This window comes from Nicotiana tabacum, chromosome 11 (assembly GCF_000715075.1).
Source record: "Nicotiana tabacum cultivar K326 chromosome 11, ASM71507v2, whole genome shotgun sequence".
Classification (NCBI taxonomy): domain Eukaryota; kingdom Viridiplantae; phylum Streptophyta; class Magnoliopsida; order Solanales; family Solanaceae; genus Nicotiana; species Nicotiana tabacum.
Window position 1 is genome coordinate 130,289,208 of NC_134090.1, and position 9,178 is coordinate 130,298,385.

Here is a 9,178-nt window from a genome sequence, read left to right on the forward strand (position 1 = left end):
GAAGTGCGTAGTTGCTTTAGGCGCGTAATTTTAAATTAATTTCTTTAAACTCGGGTGCGCATTTATGTGACCCAAATCTAAATCTTGACAATGTTAAATAAAATGTGTCTCGGACTGCGGGTGCATTTCATGTGGCGTGGTCCAAAGACGTATTTTAGATGACGTTGAAATCTTCCTTGAAATAATTAAAAGCGGTTTAAAGTTAAAAATGCATATAGGTTCAAAAGTGTTTTAAAATAAGATAATTAGGCCCATAATAACAGTTGAGCGACCGTGCTAGAACCACGGAACTCGGGAATGCCTAACACCTTCTCCCGGGTTAATAGAATTCCTTACCCAGATTTTTGGTTCGCGGACTGTAATACAGAGTCAATCTTTTCCTCGATTCGGGATTTGAATCGGTGACTTGGGATACCATAAATTATCCCAAGTGGAGACTCTGAAACGTTTAACAATAGATCTCGTTTATATTGTCCTTTAATTGGAAAAACTCCTTTATACATCACCTTCCGGGGGTGTAGTGAAAAAAAATTGTTATTATGTGTTTTATCTTAATGAAATTTATATTATGTTATTTGTCTCACCAGTTACATACATTATTTATTATTTTTTTTTAAATGATTGAGACTTGAAATAAAGTACACACTAAGAAGTGATTCTAATATTAATTAAAAATATTTAGAAATAGATGATAAATGGAAACGTAGTGACCGTTCGATTTTATACTAATTGTAGAATTAATATTATAATTAATTTACTTGAGTGTGTAATCACATGCATAAATTAACTGAAGTATATATATTGATGAGTTAAACTGTCATGACCCTAAACCTAGACCCGGTCATGATGGTGCCTCTCGTGAAGACAAGGTCAGTCGACACAACACCCAATTCATTTTAAGCAGATATAAGAACACATTTTAAGTCTTTAACATGATTAAATCCCAAATAAACAGTGAAACAGAACAATTTACGGAATAGACACAGCCCGACATCGGGGTGTCACCAGTCACGAGCATCTACTAACCGATTTAAAACAGGATGAATCTACATAGTCTATTACAAAACTAAAATAAGATAAAGTAAGACAGGGGAGAAGCACTGGGTTGCGAACGTCGAGCAGCTACCTAGTGAATCTCCGAAATCGCCTGAGCTGGAAGAAATCAACACTCACTAGCGGGACCTGAAGCGCCTGAATCTGCACACAGGGTGCAGGGAGTAAAGTGAGTACTCCAACTCAGTGAGTAATAATAATAAATGAAGACTGAGCGATAAGAAATCACGTAAAAAAACAACAACATGCTATAAGGAGGAAGAGTAAACCAGTAAAGGCAGTAAAGTAGTGAAATCTCATAAAAATACCTTAGTTCAGTTTAAGATTCTTTAAAATACCTTTTTAACAGTTAAACAAGTAAATGAGAGGCAGCTAGAAAAGATAAACACATAAAAACCGCCTCTCGGGCACAATACCAACAGAATCAGCCCCTCGGGCAACAACATGGAACAACACCAGCCCCTCGGGCTATATCTCATATCACAATGGGTACCCGCGCTCACTGGGGGTGTACAGACTCCGGGAGGGGCCCCTTACGGTCCAGGCGCAATATCAAGCCATCTCGTGGCATAATCAATAGGCTCTCGGCCTCATATCAACAAGCCACCTCATGGCGTACAATCTCAGGCCCTCGGCCTCATAATCATATCTCAATATGTCACTGCTGCGGCGTGCAGCCCGACCCAAACGTATCCTCACAACACAAGCCCTCGGCCTTACTCAGTCAAAGATCTCCAAAAGCCACTCAGGCACAGTAAAATATGATATTCAGCCCAAAAATATCATTTAAAGTATTAAAAACAGGGTAAACATGGCTGAGTTATGAAAAGAGTATAATATGGCATGACTGAGTACAAGTATAAAGTCAAAACAGTGAGGAATAGTAGTAAAATCCCCTAAGGGTCTAAAACAGTTGGCACGAGGCCCAAATATGGCATTCAGCCCAAAACATGATGATAGCAAACAGTTTTCAATCAAATACACAGTAAGACAGTCATTAGAGACGGACTAAGTAACAATCCCCAATAGTGCACGAGACCACGCTCGTCATCTAGCAAGTGTGTCACCTCAAAGTAGCACAACGATGTGAAATCCAGGATTTCAAATCCTCAGGACAACATTTACAATCATTACTCACCTCAATCCGGTCCAAACTCTAGCCCGCGATGCCTTTTCCCCTCGAATCGGCCTCCGGATGCTCCAAATCTAGCCAAAATCAGTACATAACCATCAAAATATGCTAAGGGAACAAAGCTCACTCAAAAGTAATCAAATTACAACACAAATCCCAAAATTAACCAAAGCCCAACCCCTGGATCCACGTCTCGAAATCCGATAAAATTTAGATCAATGGAATCCTTATCACTCCACGAGTTCATTCATATCAAAAGTACCAAAATCCGACAACAAATGACCCCTCAAATCCTCAAATCAAGGTCTCCAATACCAAGCCCTAAACCCTCAATTTTCTCCCTTAAATTTCATTAATACCATGATTAAACAATGGAAAAATGATCACAAACTCATGTAATGAAGCTCAGGGAACTTACCTAACTGATATTCCTCGATTTCCCCTTGAAATTCACTGCCTTAGCTCACTTCCCATCTTCAAAAATGGAGAACTTAGCAGAAATTCGTGAAGGAAGCCTTATATACTTTCTAACCAAGGTCTTTTGCACCTGTAGTCCCTTTCTCTGCTTCTGTGCTACCGCTTCTGTGGTCAATCTACCGCTTCTACGGTTTTCACTTAAATCCCATTTTCCGCACTTGTGATGCAATGCCCGCACCTGCACTATCGCTGGTGCGCATCCTTAGTCGCTTCTTCGGTCCCAGCCCCACATGGAAAATTCCGCATCTGCGACCACCTGGGTGCTTCTGCGAGCCCGCACCTGCGGTCCCCTAGCCGCAGGTGCGGTTATGACAGCAATGGAACATCTTCAGCTGCCAAAACCAAATTCAAATCTTTCGTCAACCATCCGAAATCATCCCGAGACCCCCGAGACCTCAACCAAAAGCACATGCAAGTCATATACCACTATTCAAACTTATACCAATCTTCAAAACACCTCAAACAACATCGAATCAACCAAATCACATCAAAATCTAGCCTAAGATTCCAAAATCTTCCGAATTTCGCTTTTGATCACATGTCTATCAAACCACGTCCGAATGACCTGAAATTTTGCACACACATCCAAAATGACATAACGGATCTACTGCAACTCCCGAAATTTCATTCCGACCCCTATATCAAAATCTCACCTATCAATCAGAAAATGTCAAAATTCCAACTTCACCAATTCAAGCCTAAATCTACTTCAGACCTCTAAAACCCATTCCGATCATGCTTCTAAGTCCCAAATTACCTCCCAAAGCTATCCGAACCATCGAAAATTCACATCCGAGCCATATTTCACATAAGTCAACATCCAGCTGACTTTTCCAACTTAAGCTCACTCAAAAGAGACTAAGTATCTCAAACCTTAACAAGACCTTTCCGAACTCAAGCCAACCAACCCGATGACATAAAATACAGCTGAACAAGGCAATAAGAAGCATAAATGGGGAAAATAGAATGGTAACTCATGAGACGACTGGCCGGGTTGTCACATAAACACGTAATATTGTCTCTGATAACAGATATGGCATTAATTAGTATTATTGTTGACTTGAACAAGGGTGACAAACTGAATGGTGAAAATTATGATATCTGGAGTCGTAAGATGTGGTATGTACTCGAAGATCAAGATGCTCTTGAAAGTATTAACCATGTTATGAGTCACCCAGAGGAGGTAATACTGCCCAACACAGGAGGGATCTGTAAACTTACAATGTTTGGAAAAAGAAAGATTCCACTGCACGTGGACTTATTGTAAGTCAGTTGCTAATCATCTCATCCATGAATGTGAGCAATATCCTATTGCTCAAGACATGTGGGCACATTTAAGAGAGGCATATGGGGATACCACTATGACTCGCCTTCGACAGCTGACAATCAAGATTGACACGTACAAAAAACATCATAATCACGGTGTTAAGCAACATCTAAGGGTGATGTCAAATATGATTGCTCAACTCAAAAGTGCTGGCCATGTTCTCTCTGATGAGCAGCAGGTTCAGGCAGTGATTCAGTCTCTTCCTAATAATTGGGAACATTTGAAGGTAAACTTGACCCACAATGATAGCATCAAAACTTTTGCTGATGTTGTCCGTCATGTGGAGCTTGAAGATGAGAGACTTGGTGCTGCTAAAGCTGTACCTAACGCTTTTGTGGCAGAATCAAGTGGTACAAATAGATCAAGCTTCAAGCACAAAAGAAACTAGAAAAATGACGGAAAGGGTAAGGAGACCGGAGAAGGACCCTCCAAGAAAAGAAACAAGCCAAATTCCAAGAAAGGAAAATGGTTCTACAAGAAGAAAGATAAGAGAAAGATGAAGTGTTATAATTGCCAAATCCCAGGGTATTTTGCTCGTGAGTGCACTGTGCCAAAAAAGGTAGCATTTCAAAGCGCATCTCTTAGTGCTATATGTGTTTCTAGCATTGTTTTATTAATTGAATCTTATCCTGTGTGGATTTTAGAATCAGGGGCCACCAACCATGTGAACCGCGATAGAGAAGCATTTATAGAGTTTCATCGAGTTCCACCTGGATCAAAGCATGTATATGTGGGAAATAATGCAAATCTTGAAGTCAAAGGGATAGGCACTTACAGAATGGACATATGTGGTGGCCGATCTTTGAAGTTGCATGACGTCCTATATGTTCTAGAGATTCGACGAAACTTAGTATCTGTGTCTATTCTTCTAAATTTGGATTTCAATTTGAACTTTAGTCGCGACGGTCTTAGAATTACTCAAGACAATGTTTTTTATGGTTTTGGACATCGTTATGATGATTTTATTGTGTTAGATTGTAATCCTTCTACGTATAACTATTATGTTGACCGTTGTGTTATGGCATGTTATTCTAGTAACAATGATGTTGATGTTATTACATGGCATGCAAGATTAGGTCACATAGGGCAGGATCGAATGAATAGATTGGCTAAGAAAGGACACCTAGGTCCTTTCTCTAAAATTGAGATGCCAACTTGTGAAAATTGTTTTGCCGGAAAGATTACACGTAAACCATTTGGAAAGGCTAAGAGAGCTGATTTTCCATTGCAATTAATCCATTCTGATATATGTGGTCCAATGAATCTGAGGGTTAGGTCTGGTGCTTTATATTTCATTATGGTCATTGATGATTTCACACACTTTGGTTATATCTATTTGATCTCTCATAAATCTGAAGCACTTGAATGTTTTAAGAAATATGTGAATAAAGTTGAGAATCAATTAGACAAAAGGATTAAGACCTTAAGAACTGATAGAAGGCGTGCATATCTTTCAAAAGAATTTGGAGAATTGTGCAACGAAAAAGGAATCACCAGACAGTTAACTATTTCATACACACCTCAACAAAATGGTGTAGCAGAAAGGAGGAATAGAACATTATTGGACATGATAGGGTCCATGATGGCGCAGATAAATTTACCTATCTCCTTTTGGGGAGATGCATTATTGACTGCGACTTACATATTGAACAAAGTGCCTTCTACATTAGTTTCTTCCACTCCTTATGAGCTATGGACTAGTTATAAACCAAACTTCAAGGATTTACGACCTTGGGGTTGTGCTGCATATGTAAAAGATTTTTTTAGCAAGTTTGGTAAATTAGGTCCAAAAGGCAAGAAATGTATTTTTATAAGATATTCAGAACACTCCAAAGAGTAAGTGTTCATTGGTGAATTAGAGGATAGAAGTGTTACTGAGATTGAATCGCGAGATGTCATATTTTTGGAAAATGATTTTCCAAAGAAGGGCGAGGTAAAGAATGGAGAGCCTCTTTATGAAATATTGAACTCAGATAGTTAGCAAGTGTCTTTTGACACAATTAATAATCAAATTGATCAAGATCTTATTCTTGATCCGAGTGGGGGTGGGAACTCTCAATTCCAAAATCCTTCTGACAAACGTGAATTTCAACTACGAAAGAGTGCCAGGAAAAATATACAAAAACGTACTTATGAAATTGAAGATTATGTTTTCTTGGTATCTCCCATGGAAATGGATGAGCCAAAGTCTGTGACTGAGGCTTTATCGAGTCCTGGAAAAGATGAGTGGATGAAAGCAATGAAAGAAGAATTAGAGTTCATGAAAACTAATAAAGTCTGGGATCTAGTTGACCTTTCAGCTGGGCGTAGAGCCATTGGGAACAAATGGGTTCTCAAAGTTAAACGCAAAGCGGATGGGTCAATAGAAAGATGCAAGGCACGATTGTTGGCAAAAGGCTTTACTCAAGAAGCTGGAATAGATTATGAGGAAACATTTTCACCAGTTGTGAAGTTTACCTCGATTCGCTTACTTTTGGCTATTGTTGCACGTTTGGATTTGGAATTACATCAAATGGACGTGAATACAACTATTCTCAATGGAGAACTAAATGAAGAAATCTACATGGAACAACCTGTAGGCTTCATCATTAAAGGCCAAGAAAAGAAGGTCTGTAAATTGAAAAGATCTATTTATGATCTGAAGCAATCTTCAAGGTAATGGTATTTGCGATTTCACAAGGAGGAGGTCTCATATGATTTCACCATGATCAATGAAGACCATTGTCACACCTCCTTTAGCTTACACCCCGTAAAAGGCATAAATTCAAGGGAGTTTTTCCAATTAAAGAACAATCGAAACGGGATTATTTCATTTAAAGATTCAGAGTAGCCACTTGGGAGATTTATGGTGTCCCAAGTCACCGGTTCAAATCCCGAATTGAGGAAAAGGATAGACTCTGTTTAACAGTCCGCGAACCAGAAATCCGAGTAAGGAATTCTGTTAACCCGGGAGAAGGTGTTAGGCACTCCCGAGTTCCGTGGTTCTAGCACGGTCGCTTTGATTATACTTGGCTTGACTAATTGTTTAACTACTGAATTTAGAACCTATGTGCATTTACTTATTAACCGCTTTTAAATCAAAAAAAATTATATTGAAACGGGTCACGCGTACGTGTACCCCTTTGTTTGGCGCGTCGAAAATCATGTCACGCGAACGTGTCCACAATTAATAACGCATTATTATTATTAAGAGAATTTGGTTGAAGTTGTGAAAACGCATACTTCGGTTTTATTTTCAAAATCGTAATTATGTCACGCGAACGTGTACACAATCACGGTTATAGATTAAATCGAGCCTAAAGCAAGCTACGAACATTCATTTTGGAAATCGTAATCATGTCACGCGAACGTGTACATAATCACGATAATAAATTCAAAACTTGCCTAAAGGTTCGCCTACGTATGTGTGGCCGGCCTAATCATGCTCCGATCAATCCGAATAATTAAAAGAGAAATGGAACATGAACACCAGAAACTTTCTTAAGTTTAAATTCTTCCTCATATTTATATAAGACCCAAATTCCCCCAACATTACACTAAACTAAAGTTTAAAGCTAGGATCTGATTCATGGTTACTAATTAAATAGGATTAGACTTTGTTTCTACTTTTCTTTGCAAGTAATAATCGAAACATCCTTTTATCCCTTGGATAAAAATACTGATGATATGAATGTTACCAACCCCTTTTCCCCTCTATGAAACAGAGGCAATCCAATAATTTTAAATTGGTGAGCGTGATTAGCGCTGCACCCGCTACTAAAAGCTTTTTTTTAATTTTAAATTGGTGAGCGTGATTAGCGCTGCAGCCGCTACTAAAAGCTTTTTTTAAAATGTAAATCTAATTAAGTACTAGAAATCTCTCTGTGAACCTATATATATAGCATATGATTCATATATCGTGGTGCATTCACAATATTATTATAAAAGGATCATGGTTTATTTCAGCAGCAATGAGGAGAAAACTATTAAAAAGAACATACACAGAATTTCTTTACCGAACTAGTCCAATTCTGATTAGAACAAACATATGCAAAGATCACTAGGAAAATCACAAACATATTAGCACAAACGTTTCCTCCTCAATTCAATAACTTCATAACCAACAGTAGTCTACACAAAAATTGCATTCCAACAGCATATAAGAATTAACATGAAACAAAATTAAAAGAGAAGAAGAAATTGACCTCTGTTATCTCAGTAAAACTCGACTATGCCACATGACCGAAGAATAGAACCTCAAACACAGACAGGCGACAACCCCGAACAAACCCATCAACCAAAGACCACGCCGGAAAACTCGACCTTGATGACTCGAACTCACAAACGACCCCAAAACTTTAGCTGCCTTACGCTCGCTCCCTCACTCCGTTCATGTGCGTGACTGTGTGCGTGCGAAGGTGAAGCTCGTCGGATATGGCATTTTTTTCGGCCAGATCTATCACCAAACTGTTAGCGATGACATAGGGTGAGGAAGAACGAGGGATGAGGTCGTTTCGACCATGGCTGGACGCTGGAGCTTCTGTTTCAATCCCTTTCCCGCCCTGTTGTTTTTGTGTATGTCTGTGTGTTCGAATGGTATAGCCAAGATGAAACTCGGGGTGGTCGTTTGTGGACTGGTTTCCGGCGAGGGGTCACAAGATGGAGAAGCAGCAGCAGCTCCTTGTAATGGTGTTGCTGTTGACGAAAAGCAGTGGACAGAGGGGTGTTTGGAGGAGACAGACGCGAGGGGGGTGGGGGTCGTTCTCTGGTGTCGAGTTTCTAAAGAAGACGATGCGCAGCTTCTGCGTCTTTGTTGCCTTCAGCCCTTTTTCGTTCTTATTCTTTTTTTTGTTACCTCTTTCGCTTTTCTGATATCCGATGGAGAGGAGGGTCGTTTTTAGAGGTAGGGTCATTTGGAGAAGATGACTCGCAGGGGGTGGGGGGTCGTGAAGAAGACGACGCAGGGGGGGTGGTTCGTTCCGTGCGCAGCTTCTGCGTATCTTCTCTTCAGCCTTCTTCGTTCTTCTTCTTTATAAATAGTTTAGGTTTTTCTTTTTTTTTCTTTTTTTGGTAGGGTTTTTAGGTTAAGGGGTATGGGCCTAGGAATTGTGGGCTTGGAAATTGTGGGCTAGGTCCAAAATTAGGCCTAAAAATAGATTGCTCGAGCCCAAGTTTTATTCTTCCCCTACGAACGAGATTAAAAATACGAT

The 9,178-nt window shown here is 39.6% G+C and overlaps 1 long non-coding RNA gene across 1 annotated transcript; it reads right to left on the reverse strand.

Annotated features, from left to right (window-relative positions):
- Positions 1 to 917: 917 nt before the first annotated feature.
- On the reverse strand, positions 918 to 8,906 carry LOC142166370 (uncharacterized). Its single transcript, XR_012696744.1, has 2 exons — positions 8,174 to 8,906; positions 918 to 1,197 (listed from the first exon to the last, which is right to left on the reverse strand). It is a non-coding gene; the product is annotated as an uncharacterized LOC142166370 (long non-coding RNA).
- Positions 8,907 to 9,178: the final 272 nt, after the last annotated feature.